The sequence below is a fragment of the Vombatus ursinus genome, unplaced genomic scaffold, assembly GCF_900497805.2.
Source record: "Vombatus ursinus unplaced genomic scaffold, bare-nosed wombat genome assembly UNPS02014818.1, whole genome shotgun sequence".
NCBI classification, from domain to species: Eukaryota; Metazoa; Chordata; class Mammalia; order Diprotodontia; family Vombatidae; genus Vombatus; species Vombatus ursinus.
The window spans coordinates 29266113-29281160 of NW_020954596.1; the positions used below are offsets into that span (position 1 = coordinate 29266113).

General features: G+C 33.9%; 1 protein-coding gene across 2 annotated transcripts in view; it reads left to right on the forward strand.

Moving 5' to 3' along the window:
* The window catches only part of SLIT2 (slit guidance ligand 2), a 397271-nt gene that overhangs the window by 147738 nt on the left and 234485 nt on the right, over positions 1 to 15048 (forward strand). The window lies entirely within an intron of this gene.

A 15048-nucleotide genomic window follows, 5' to 3' on the forward strand; every position in this document is an offset into this window, starting at 1 on the left:
AAAATCTGAATTTGATTAAAAGCTGAGCAGATCACAATAGGTCAGCATCCTTAGATCTTCTTGTATGTGGAAGAAGAAGAAGAACAAGAAGAAGAACAAGAACAAGAACAAGAACAAGAAGAAGAAGAAGAAGAAGAACAACAACAACAACAACAACAACAGCAATGAGGAGTAGGAGGAGAGAGAGAGAGAGAAAGAGTTGTGATTGTTATTACTGTGTGCTAAGTAAGACATCTCCTACCTTCTAGGAGCTAACCATCTAATAGGGAACGACAATTTAAAAGGGGATATGGAAAAGGATGGGGAGTCTGGGCTGGGTTTGCCTTTTAAATGGCTTGGACATGGCTGAGAAATGATGTAGAGCCAGACATGCTAAGACAAAAGCTCACCAATCAGAGCCCAGGATGGTTCTAATGGCTAAGTCCATGGTTCTGGTGGGGTGTAGGTCAACAATGTCCCAAATGGAGAAGAGTGTCATTTTGAGTAGGACAAGAACTTGGAGATTATCTATCATCCTCATCATCACTCCTATCATTTTTAGGTGAAGAAACTGATTCCTTTAGTGGTGAAATCACTTGTTAAATGTCCTATAGCTATTACATAGTAGGGGTGATTTGAACCAGGTCTTCTGACTCCAAATCCATTGCTCTTTACATTAGCTTGCATTACCTCAAAGTTAAGTTTGTGCCCCACATCTTTCATGAACGCATTCTTGACCATAATACCCCTTCCTAAAATGTTTGTATACTGCTTTTGAAATCCTACTTTTCCTTCAATTCAAATATCCCTTCCCCATGAGGCTATTCCCTAACCCCCCCACCCCAGCCAGAAGAAATATTCTCTCAACTCTTATACAACTTCGTACTTCTCATGTTCTGACCACATTTTGTTTTATTTAGCTTATTTAGTGGATATTTATAATCCACTAAAGTATAAATCTTCAAGAATAGAGTTTTGTCTTATTTAGATTATAAAAGCTTCCTTAGTGCCCAACACTTTTTAGGTACTTTGTAAATGTTTGTTGAATTTTATTCTGTTTGTATTCTTTCTGCCAAAAAAAAGCATAAGTTTTAGGTTGTAAATTTCTAGAAGGCATGGGAATAGGTCTATTATATCTCATTTCATTTATTATGTGTTGACAATTATGCATACCTTCAACTGGTAGCCCTCACCTTGGGTCATGTATATATCATAAAGTAATTTGAAATTTTACTTATAGTGTACACATATTATTAGTTGATCAAAATTTACTTAGGACTTTTACTAGAGAATCATTTTATTAAAATTAATTCTAATCTTTATTTAATACCAACATGATATGTGATATATTACTAATGTTTTATTTAAATGCCTAGCTTCTTACTATTAAAATGTCCATATAAAAATTTTATTATAGCAAAAAAATCCAGTAAAAATAAGGGCCCTATCTCAGCATGTTCCACAAATAGGAAAATTAAACTTTATTTATTTAATTATTATTATTAATTATTCTTCTAATTATGAATTCCCAGAAATTTCTAAAGAGAGGAGCATGCTATAAGCATTCAATGCTTTGCTCTTTTTAAGAAAATTGTTTTGTCACTGTGATAGAAGACAAATATTAGCAGGAATAATATTTTAAGAGTTCCTATGCCATCAATGTCAAAATTTTCCGTCACCATTTTACTTGTGTCCTATGTAAACCCATCTGTACTGTATTTGAATACTATCATTATTATTGTGCCTACCCAGTACCATGCACTTTACTAAGCTCTGGTAAATCATTGCTGCCAAACTATAGCTCTTACCAAAAAAAAAAAACAAAAAAAAACAAAAAAAAACACATTTTTTTTTCCTTTCAGACAAGGAAAAAAATTCCTCTTCTTTACATGTCCTTCCTGTAACATAACTATGAGAATTGGAACACAACAAGCTGAATCATTTTATGTTATGCTCCATTTAAATCGAGAGAATGGATTTGATCAATTTTGTGAAATCTAAGGTTTTTTCTCTCTTCTCCATTTGCATCTGTAACAAAAAAGGGGGGAGATTAAAACTAAAAAAAAAAATGTGAGGCTTGGGGAAGCTAGGTGGCACAGTGGCTAGAGTATTGGCCCTGAAGTCAGGAGGACATGAGTTCAAATGTGGCCTTAGATACTTATTATCTGTGTGACCCTGGGCAAGTCACTTAACCCCAGTTGCCTAAAAAAATTAAAAAAAAAAACAAAGAAAAAAATGTGAGGCAAATATATGTCATCAAGACATATTCCTATTGCTCTGGGAATTACGATTACATCAATATTGATATTATTACTAGAAACTAGATAGATAGCTAGATAGCTAGATATAGATATATGACTATACATATATATATATACATACATATAGATATATAAAATTATCTTCTATATTTTCACTGACCATCCCTATGACTATCCATAAAAAATAGACCCTAGTCACCATTTCCTTTTATGCATTGTCTCCCCCTGTTTGAATGTAAATTCCTTGAAGACAGGAACTATCTTACTTTTGTATTTGTATTTCCCAAGACTGATTGATTGATTCATTTATCCAAAAAACCTTTTGTTTTCTTTCCTCGTAATGAATATAACGGGCTGTTAATATGAATAACTATACTGTCATATTCATTTTCTAGTATTTTCTTAGAAGTATAGTTTACTCTGTCTATTGTTTTACCTTGAATCCTTAACATAATTTCATAAAAGGTGATTTATAAAATTTTAAGCTATTGTCTCTTAATGGGCTAAAAAAAAACAAATTAGAAGCTAGAAGCCAGAGTGTTTACTCAGGCTTTATGAATCACAGATGATCATCCTACTATGTTTCAAAATTTCAGTACCTTCAAATAAAGTGAGAATAATGATATTGGCCAAGGACTTCCATTTCCATTATTATTGTTTTCTCATTCTTCTCATCTTTCAATGGGATTAGGATGGAAAGGGCAAAGGTCAAGTCACCGTCCTGCTATTATTACTATTCATTCAATGTTACTTGAGCTGTTACACAGATTGATAAAATAAGTGCAAGTTGAATATTAGGATTAGATAAATAGGTACTCTTACTACCAGTAACAGCAACTACTACTACTACTAAAATAACCATAGGCCAGCATTATTATTTTCATGTTCATTTCCATTCTTATTTATTTCCATTTATAATTGTAGTAATTTTAATCAACATATAAATACAGATTATCAAAAAAATAAATAAATACAGATTATCCCAAATATCATAGTGCCTTTTATGCTACTAAGGCTTAATCTGCACTAAGGCTTTTGGGACATCCTTGTAGAATCAGTTGTATGTTTTTCCACTTTTAATTTAAGGAGTCATATATGGAAAATGAAAGAAATATCAGTAAGATGCACAAATGATATATATTCATTTTGAGATTAAAATTTTAATTTATACCAAATAAATAAAGCCCCTGAGAGAAACAAATTCTCAATTACTTTAAAAAACTCAATTGTCCCAAATTTCCACACTATATTATTAACTGTATGTAAGAACCATCATACTTATACACACACATACACACACACACTCACTAAGGGCAGAGTTATAATGGAACCCAAAAGAAGATATAATTTAAATTTTGTTTTTTTTAAAGACTACTAGTTAGAATAAAGCAGTGTTTATTTCTGATAGATATTTCTGTTTTCATGGTAACTAAGCGAAAAATTGACTTTTTAGAAAAAATGAGTATAACATCCAGTAAAGATCATGCAGTTTCATAAAATTGCAACAAATAAATTGATTTATGTACAAAACAATGTTCCATTGGATTTTTCTGGATGCCTTGCTGTTCTTATACTTTACAATGTGACAGGGCTAACCTATAGGCCAGTTTTGAGTAAGAGCTTCTTCTGAAAGCAGAATTACATACAACAGGACATTGCAATCCCCTTTCTGGACCCTTTGTCGTTGGGGCACTGGTTTCTGGGTTGCTGTTCTGTGAACATGATGAACTAATTGACCTAGCAGGCTTCCCCACAGAATAGCAGCTTCTGCTTAGATCATCAGGGGTATGTCTTCTTGTTTCATTTCCTCTTCTGGGCCCGTTGGGGAAATTGAATCGTGAGAAGACTACCTACTGAGAGCATTCAGTCCTCATGACTGAATAAGTAACTTTATTTTTTTTTGTGCTGTCTTAATTAACAAAAAATAAAAGGATGGACTTTATTAGGAAGGAGTCTGCTGTGATTCTGATACAAAGACTAACTGCTGTTAAAGAAGGGCTTGATCTGCAGGACCCTCTGCAAGTTGGGGCCTCATGCAGGTGCAACATTTTCACATAATTTCAACTAGCTGGGAAAGGGGGGGCGCTATTGATGATCCTTTGTTGTTATTAGTCGACTTGCTGAAATTGAAGAGAAGTCCTCAGACAGTGGCTGATTTAAAAAAAAATCCTCAGCTTGGAAAATACCTTTTGATCCACATAGAAAAGGGGGTCTCTCTTTCATATCAGAGGTTCTTAATCTGGGATCCATTACTTCTGTTTTTAAAATATTTTGATCACTATATTTTAGTGTAATTGATTTCCTTTGAAATCCTATGTACTTTATTTATGTATTAAAAATATTATCATGAGAAGGAATCCACAGATTTAAAAAGACTGCCAAAGATGGCCATGACACAAAAAACAAAAAAAGAGTTAAGGATCCTTGTTTGTTTATAAATTGAGGCGTATCACATGCCTATGCCAATGCTCAGAATAGGGGCTTAAACATATTCTACTTTAACGGGTCTGTGTGAGCTGTTTCAATGAGGTGTTTTTTTTTTTTTTTGTCAGTTCTTTATTGGTCTTACTATAGTTTAGTGTAGCATGTCTAGTTTACCAAATGTCAACAAGGAGATCCCCATCTTACTTTAAAGCTTTAGAATGAACACTACGTTCAAGTACAGTCGTGTTCATCTCTTGAGAAAAGAGCAAGAAATAGATTTTGCCTCTGTGTGATTTTTGAGGAACCATGAAACAGAAGATTTCAAGTGTAAAATCCAGTATGGTAGAGTGGGGAATGAGAATTGGATCTCACAGGGCTGACAGCTGGAAAGGAACCGAGAGGTGATCGACTCCAAACTCCTTATTTTACAGATGAGAAACTTGAGGCCTAGAGAGTTTGAAGCAACTTACCCAATGTCACACAACTAGTAAAAGGGGTACAACTGGGATTCAAAATACTTGGCCTTCTGGCTCCAAATCCATTGTTTTCTACTTACTATATCTATTTGCCATCAGGGGATATAGATTGGATTTCTGTCTTTGCTGCTTACTGGTTGTTTAATCTCAGGTAAGTTGTTTCAACTCCTAGGCTTCAGTGTCCTTATTTGTAAAATAAAGGGTTGGAATCAGGGATTTCCAAGGTCCATTCTACTACTAGTATCTAGAATCTAGAATCTAGAACTGGATCCAGATGCAGAAATTACTTTTAAATAGCAAATACTACACCAAACTCTTAAATGTGTGGACAAGTAAAATTATACACCAGAAATTAGAATTTGTCCACATTCTCGATTTATACAAGGTAAAAGAAAATGTACAAGTAAACAAGGGATAGTTTTGGAAGCCTATTTAGATTTTTTTGTGGTGTTAGCCCTGAAATTTTTTCAGTTAGATTCTAACTAGTTTGAATAATTAATCCTGTAAAGTGGAAATATTTGAGTTCACACTGCTTATTTCCATTGAGCTATTAAAATTGAAGCTTCATTTTCCATCTTTACTTAGTGTATGTTCAGAACTTTATATTAACAAACTCAAATGATATTTTGAGGTCACTGGGCAAAGATTCCATGAGTTAAAGGAATTATTTAATGTGTTTTTCAATAGAACTATATAACTAAGTATAATCCACGTATAATGGAAGTGATTAATAAGATATTTTTGTTTAACTCTTTAAATTGGAAGCTATACTTAGTTCTATTTAAGACAGATGTTTATGGATTTAGGGCTAAGCAAAACTATAATGGACTTAAACAATGTTCTTGAAAAAATGCCATGTTTTATAGCAATAGTTCTCGACATTGTATTATTATGTTGCTAGTGTATTTTATAGAGACGAGTTTTCCATGTGGACATCAAATGCTTTAGCATAGTTACCATGTGTGGATCTGTTTTATGTATTTGCAGTATGTGAATAAGCCATGAGTGCAGAACTGAGCCAAAGGCTTTGTGATAGTGCACTGTCAGTATAAATATTGTTGTGTTTTCAAGGACCTGAATTACTGAATTGATAATAAGTTATTCTTTCACTCCTGGGAACTTTTTTTGCTCCTCAAAAAGTGTGTTGTTTTCTTATGAATGTTTGTAGACTTTGTTTTTTAGTGATAAGAACTGTGAATACTTTGAATAAAGTACATAAAAATACAATTTATAGGGGGTTACTGATATTGAAATCTTTCAGTAATAGTTATATTATGGCTTTATTAAAAAAGTTGGGATCAGTTCTGGGCCTGAAAGGAAGCTGGTTAAGTATCTGCTAATAATTCACACACCCCTGTGAAGCATTTGAGGAGTTAATAGGAATTATGGATCTTATCTATCCCTACCAATTCACAATTTTGTAAATAAGCTAAGAGTTTGTCACCTCCTTTAATGTAACTGTTGTCATTTATTATATTAGTGTTGCATAAATTTTCTGTTTTTGTTTGATACCTTTTAATATTTTCATTGTGTTAGATTTATTTAAATTATATAGAGAACCAGAATTCTTTCCACATACTCCTAAAAAGACTCTTGCTTTTGATTTCTTTATATTTTAAACCTTCAAGTATTTTTTTTTACTGATGCTGAATTATTTGCACCACTTTTACTCTTTGAATCTCCTTAACCTTTTGCTCTCAATGGTGATCATCCTGCAATATTGCTTCAACCTTGGTACTCATACCTTATCAGTTCTCTCTGCCTCTCTGACTAAAAGGGGAGAACAAAAGCTCTTCCCAAAACCTCCATGTGTTTAGGGCACCCAGGCTACCATCTCTTCATTTCCCACCTGACTGTAGTCCTTTATCATGTACCTTCTCCCATTGCAAGGGCAATGTTCCTTTTTAAAATTTTAATTTAATTTAATTTAATTTTAAATTTTAATTTTAATTTTAATTAATTTTATTTTTTTCATCCCCAGCACATAGTATACATTTAATAAATGTTAATTGACTGACTGACCAAAGAAATCTCAAATTTTACAAATGTTTCCTTTGTCAGTCAACATGCATTTGTTAAATGTTTAGCATATGTCAATATTTAATCTTCTGTGCTTTTGATAATAAAAATTTGTATGTTTAATTAATCAGTCATCATTTTCTCTATATATACTAGACTTGATTACAATTTTATTGAATTTATGGTCTATAAAGGATGTGTTTAATATTTTTCCTTTCTGCATTTCATTTTAATTCTTTATAGTCTCAGGAATGATCAAATTTTGTAAAATCCTAAAATTTTTCACATAAGTACACTCTCTAAAGTTCTCATTCAAAGGTGTCTATTGGGCATCAAATACAGTTTTCTAATTCTGTTCTAGTCTACAATTTTCCTTTTAAAAAATCTTTGTTAGGGGCAGCTGGGTGGTGCAGTGGATAGAACACCGGCCCCAAAGTCAAGATGACCTGAGTTCAAATACGGCCTCAGACCAAACACTTGGCACTTACTAGCTGTGTGACCCTGGGCAAGTCACTTAACCCCAATTGCCTAAAAACAAACAAAACAAAAAAAAACTTTGTTAGAATTGAGAATGTCCTAGAAAAGATATTGAAAGTTTACTACAATTAGAGTCCTATTTGCTAGTAATTTTTTCATTTCTGTTAGCCTTTCCTTTACATATTTTTTTCTGTTTTTCCATTTGGTATATATACATTTATAATTTACATTATTTAATTATCTTTGGTAACTTTAAGCATAATGTACTTTCCCTGTTTATCCCTTTTGATTTAACTATATTTACTATGTTGTTATCTGAAATCATTATAGCCATTTATTTTTTAGTGGAATTAGCATTGTATATTTTACTGGAGCCAGTCACTTTAAATGGTAATAAGTTTCAAATGAAGATATGCTTTTAATAGGAGAGATATTGTTGAATTCTATTTCCTAATCTGTCTAGCAATTTTATTAGTTTTATGTATAAGGTTGATTCATTAATCTTCAGGTTGTAAGTTTAAAATTTAGTTTCCTTCAATCTTATTGTTATAATTTTCAAAAGTTAAAACAAGATACAGTATTAGAGATCTAATAATTTTGGGTATTGTTGTTCCTGTTTAAATAGTTATCCTTGCTTTCATTTACCCTAACGATTGCTACTGAGCCTTTTTCTTTATTCATTGAGGCAGCTAGGTGGCTTAGTCACAGAATACTTGACTTGGAGTTAGAAACAGCTAAATTCCAATCCAGCCTCAGATTCTTACTAGCTGTGAAACTCTGGGCAATTCACCCAATCCCTCTAAGCTTCAATTTCCTTATCTGTAAAATAGAGTCAATAATATAATCCTTTCTCAAAGGGTTATTATGAAGATTGAATAAGCAAACACATGTGAATTATTTTGCAGACTTAAAAGCATTATATACATGTTAGATCTTATTATTTCATTAGAGGCAGCTAGATGGCTCAGTAGGGCAGCTAGGTGACAGTGGATAGAATGTTGGGCCTGGAGTCAGGAAGACTTGAGTTCAAATTTGGCCTCAGACACTTACTAGCTGACTGACCTTGGACAAGTCACATAACCCTATTTGCCTCACTTTCCTCATATATAAAATAAGCTGGAGAAGGAAATGACAAACACACAAGTATTTTTGTCAAGAAAACTCCCAAAAAGGATCACAAAGAGTCAGACATGACTCAAATGACTAAACAACAACAATATTGCTCAGTGAATAGTGTGTTAGGCCTAGAGTCAAGAAGACCTGAGTTCAAATCTGTGCTCAGACACTCACTAGCTGTGTGACCCTGGGCATGTCACTTAATCTCTGTTTGCCTTAATCCACTGGAGAAGGAAACAGCCAACCACTCTAGTATCTTTGGTACAAAAAAAAAAAAATCCATGGACAGTATAGTCCACAGGGTCACAAAGAGTCAGCACAACTGAATGATCTAACAATTATTTCATTATTATTTTTTATGTGAATTTTTTTTTCCTCTGGAGAGAATTTCTTCTCTTTTTTGTACTTTTTCCCCCTACCATTAGTTCCCTTTTCTGATACCCTCAATGACATTCCTTTACCATATAATTTCTTCTTATAGTGGAACATTTTTAAAAGGATTACATTCTGTGTTCTTGTACAGTGGTGGTATTCCATATGCCCAGGAAGTAAGCTCCGCAGTAGCTCTATACAATCTCTTTCAATTGGTTGAAGGACAGCTTTTAGTTTGCCTGGATTAAGACAACAGGTTTCCAGATTTTTCATTGTGTTTTCCCCTCCTTCTTTCTTAAAGTTTCTTAAAGTGGCTTCTTAATGTTGTCTTTTTATGTGACTAAATAAAAGAATGCCAGATATTCAGAACAGGTGCAATTTTTGCAGCTTACCTCAGAGTTCAAGTATATGTGTTATCCATAGAGTTTTAATGCTCCCTTTAATCATCAAAACCATTCTGTCTGAACAAAATTTTAAGCCACCCATTAAATAGTCTTACTTTGGTCATTATGATGAAAACCATAAACCTTTGTATCAACTTAAGTACCTTGAAATATTTAAGAAATAAATTGGGAGAGGTTAAATTTGGTCCACAATATATACTAGTTAGTTTCCCAGGCTGCCTCCATTTCTGTGGGCACATGATACCACTTCAGGAAATAATAAAATATTTCAAAAAGTAGTATGTATACTATGAACACTGGCAGTTCATTTTTGGGGAAGATTGGCTCTTGAGGACATAGAGTCTTTTTCCTGCTCAATCTTTTTTTTTCCTCTTTCATCTTTTTTCAAAGAAGAAGAAGGAGTCCATTTGGAAGAAAATTAATATGCACACGTGGTTAATTAAGTATGGTTTATTAGAATGCTGATCAATACAATTTGGGGTTAAGTAATTTTTTTTTCAAATTGTGAAAAAATAAACTAGGCAGAAAGTAATTTCTAACTTTTCTGGCCTTTGTTATTTCTTTTTGGCTCAAGCTAAATGATGTCTTTCCTCAACTTCTCCTGCCATCTCCTCGACTACCCTAATTCAGCATTGCTTTTTGGCAATCACTATCATTACTTATCTATTGCTTTAGCTTAGTATGACATAAGGCAGTGGGACACCATGATTCTCAGCTGGTTAGAAAGCTTTCAGAAAGTCACAAGGAATAGTGCATTAGCAATTTCTTTGTTGCCACTATTTTGTTACTTTGGTAAGTCAAAATGGACAATAAGTATGAGAATCGCAGAAATTTCCCTTCCTGATAAGTACTTTAGCAGGTCATAATATAATATGGTAAAGATAGAGACAGATTTATTACTAAATCCTCAGCTTCTTGGAAATCAACTATCTGTAATATCTGGACATCTAGAATAGCTCTAGATTTGGAAGTAACTATTTAAAAAAAGAAATAAACCATAAAAATATATAGCTGTGAAGAAATGATCCCACTACAGATGAATAGTGCCAAATAATTTTTTTTTACATTATTTACATATGTTTTATGGGAGGCAGACAAAAAGGCCAATGTTGATGGATCTCAAAACAGATGTAGAGGAGTCAAGTATAAGAAGATTGGAAGGTAAGTAGGTTGTGAAGGGCTTTAAAATGAAAACAGAAGATTTTATATTTAATTCTTAAGATAATAGGAATGAATATAACTAGCATAATAGAACTTGGTGAATCATAAAAGCCAACCTAACAGATGCATTTCTATTTTTGTCTCAAGTCAACAAAAAAAGGTAGAGCATAAAATTAATACTCATATACTCAAAAAAACCCACAGCTTTTCTGCATAACAAAACCTTCCCAAATAATAATTCCACTGGGACATTCCTAATGAGTTAATGTGGTGTTCAGACAGGAGCACTTGACTGGGTATGTTCTGCCTAGAGATGTAACTTTTGACCAGTAATTTACTCTATTTGGCCTTAGTTTTCTTATCTGTAAAATGAGGGGAGTGGATTAGATGATCATTAAGGTCTCTTGATTATTAACTTATTTTGATTAATCAACAATCACTTCCATAAGCTTCTGAGTTTTAAATTTTTCTCCCTCTCTCTTCCCACTTCCCTCCCCAAGATGGTGCGCAATCTGATATAGGCTATGGATATACTCTTGATTTTAAAATTCTATAATTCTATATATTTATATTTCTTTGTAATTATAATGAATATGTAAGTCAGAAGCACCTACAGGCAGTAGATGTGACATGGATGGATGAAGATACAACAAAGGAGATTGAGAAAGATACCCACAAGAGCAGAGCCAAGAGAAAAGTGTCAAAAAAAAAAAACCAACTTAGAAGAATGCATTAAGGAGAAAATGGTGATGGACAGTGCCAAAAGCTGCACAGAGAGGTCAAGAGAGATAAGGATTGAGAAAAGGTCATTAGATTTGACAGTTGAGGCCACTGGTAACTTTGGAGAGAGTAATTGTGGTTTAATGATGAGGTTAGGGGCCATATTTTAGAGAGCTACGAAGACAGTGAGAGGAAAGGAAATGGAGGCATGGATTGTAGATAGATTTCTCAAGGAGTTTAGCCTCAAAAGAGAGAAGTAATGCAGGATGATAGCTAGAAGGGATGTCAAGGTCAAGGATGTATGGGCCTCTATGCTGGACAGTAGTGGCAGCATTCTGGGTAGCATTTTTCCTAGGATAGCCTATTATTTAATGAATGATTGATTTTCTGGGTTATTCAGATGGCAGCAGCATTGTGTTTGGCAATGACAGTAGTGGAATACCTCTAGGAACAGGGCCTCGAGTTGGGAAAATCTGAGTTCAAATTTAGCCTCAGACACTTTCTTAGCTGGGTAACCCTTGGCGAGTCACTTAAGTCTGTTGACTTCAATCTCCTCAACTGTAAAACGGGGATAATAACAGCACCTGCCTCACTAGGTTGCTACAAGGATCAAATTAAATCTTGGTAAAGCATTTAGCACAGTACATGGCACATGGTGTTTTTGTTGAACTGTTTTTCAGTTGTGTCTGACTCTGTGTGACCCCATTTGGAGTTTTCTTGGCAAAGATACTGGAGTGGTTTGCCATTTCCTTCTCCGGGATCTTTATACAGATGAGGAAACTGAGGCAAACAAGATTAAGTGACTTGCCCAAGGTCACACAGCCAGTTAGTGTCTGAGGCCAGATTTGAACTCTCTGTTTAAATGTTTATTCCCTTCTCTTCCCTAAAGCAGTGCTGTGCCTCAAAGAAGTAGGAATTTGGCTTTCTGGAAATTGGTGCTAGCAAATATTGGAGGAAGGTTTGCCCCAAGGGCTACAACAAAGATTATCTGTAAAAGAAAGAAGAGAGAGCACAGAAGAGGGGAAGGGGCTAGGAAAAAAGAAGAGTTTTACTTAAGGAACTATCTCTAGAGAGACATTTAAAGTGCATCTCACCAATGAGATTACCTTGACTTAAGATAACACACAAGATTCATTTACAGATCTAGTTGTGGGTTGCTTTTCCCCCTTTGTAGGAAATCACCCCTTTGGAACGGAGAGAGACAAGATGCTTATCATAACATTGAGAAAAATCTCTGCCACACGTGTTGTCATTGTAGCTGTCATTGTAACAGGCTCCAGAGCTGGAGTTTCCCTTCAGATAATTAATCTGATATTCTAAGGGAACATTTGCCATTAAAATGTAAACAGATAGGAGGAAAAAAGTACCATATTCCATTAGAAATTCTATTTAACATTTCCTATGTTCCCCAGATGACATTACTGAGTTGCTAAACACAAATGGTGTGGTGGTGAATCATGTTGTCTCTTTTGCAAAAATAAATTATCCTTGAGGATATGAGCTCAAAAGTGTGTCTATTTTTAAAGTAAAATTACTTTATTAAAAATTAGTGTAAGTATTGGAGGTAGCTGGTGACATAGTAGATAGCCTTGGCATCAGGAAGATCAGGCCTCAGACACTAACCTGAGTGACCCTGAGCAAGTCGCTTTACCTCTGTTTCTCTCAGTTTCCTCAACAGTAATATGAAGATAAAATAGTACCCACATTACATGTCATGTGGAGCAAATGAAATGTTTTTTAAATGCTTAGCACAATACCTGACATGTAAGTAGGTGCTATATAAATACTTATTTTAACCCTTCCTCTATAAGAATTATCTTTTGATAACTTTCTCATGGAATATGCCTTTTAGTAGGTTATAAATCTAGTCTACTTGATGATTAGTTTCAGATCAGATTTAAAAATGAAGCAAGAGCTGAAAAATTTGTGGGAAAAAAGTCCCTTTCATAAACATATCACATCATAATTCATCAATGCTTTGTACCCAGGAAGTCTTGGGTTCAAACACAACTTTTGACACCTACTTAGGTTGCATGGCTTTGGGCAAGTTGCTTGTCTTTGTTTTTTTATTTGTTTGTTTTGTTTTGTTTTTGGTTTACCTCCCTGGGTTCTTGGGAGTATAAAATAAGATCATATTGATCACAATGACCTTATTTTTAAAATGCTATAGGAATACTATAGTACCAACTGCACATAGTTTCTATGAGGTGATCTCTATGAAGCACTTTTCAAAGTTTAAAGTTATTTTCATTATTAGTTCACATAAGGATCATTTGGAAATATTCTTCCCTTTTAGGTAAAAAAAAATGTATTAAACTAAATGGACTATTTAACTTGGCTACCAGTCTGTGTGTTTTTTACTTCTTAACTGCAAATTCCTGTCTCTTACTGCCAACCATTCAAATATCTACTGAAATGATTTTGTTTTTAATTTCAGAGTAAAGTAGCTTGGTGATTGAGTGTTTACTTTCTAAATTATGCATATATCATTGGGTTGCTTTGTTCCTATGATTTGTTGTCTTGAAAGATCATGTTGTAGGATTTGAGGAGAGATTTGAATTACAAGTTACAGAGCTGGCCTCCTCATTCTTATTTTTTCCTCCCTGCCACACATATGGGGGGGGGGCATGGAGAAGATGCATAGGCAAACCTTCTCAGTCAATCTATTTTTGATTCAAAACATTTAGGACATTGTGATTGTGATAATTTATATTTCAATGAAGAATATATTTCCAGAGGAAATAATTCTAGCCTGCATATAATCTAAACAGAAGGGAGTTACATTAATTGGAATTTGTGTGTTAGAAAAGATTATATAGATTCTTCTTTTTGATATTTTTATTGCCTGGTAGTTCTAAAAGATAATTATACCTTTCATTTGGTTAGCAAATTATACTTTTCAAAGTACTTTTTCCACATGATCTTTAAAATTTGTTGTTAAGATCTTTAGGGAATATATTTTGTTTCCATCGTACAGATGTAGGAACTGAAGCACAAGTAGATTGCGACGTCCAAAATCTAAATTACACTGGAAATATATGTTGAACCATATTGTGCAGAACCTTGAATGTCATACTGAGGAATTAGAATTTTATTTTGCAGGCAGTGGGGAGACATTGAAGGTTTTGGAGCATGACAGTAACTTTATTAGAGGGATTAAAAACTAACTTGATATCTTAAGGTTCTAAATATATATTAGGGCAGCTATGTGGTACAATGGAGTCAGGAAGACATCTTCATGAGTTCAAATATAGCCTCAGAAATTTACTAGCTGTGTGAAACTGAGCAAGTCACTTAACCTTGTTTGCTTCAGTTTCCTCATCTGTGAAATAAGCTGCAGAAGGCAATGACAAACCATTCCAGTACCTTTGCCAAGAAAATCCCAAATGGAGTCACAAAGAGTTGGACACAACTGAAATGACTGAACAACAATACATAGATACATATATGTATATATGTGAGTATGTATATGTGCATATATATGTATGTATGTGCATGTGTATATGTGCATATGTGTGTGTATATGCGTGCACACACACACACACACACACACACACACTATTATCTGAATACCATTTTTGCTTTGGATACTATGAGGGAATGGAAACTTAGAGGGCAGCAAGTTGGCCCAAGCTGTAT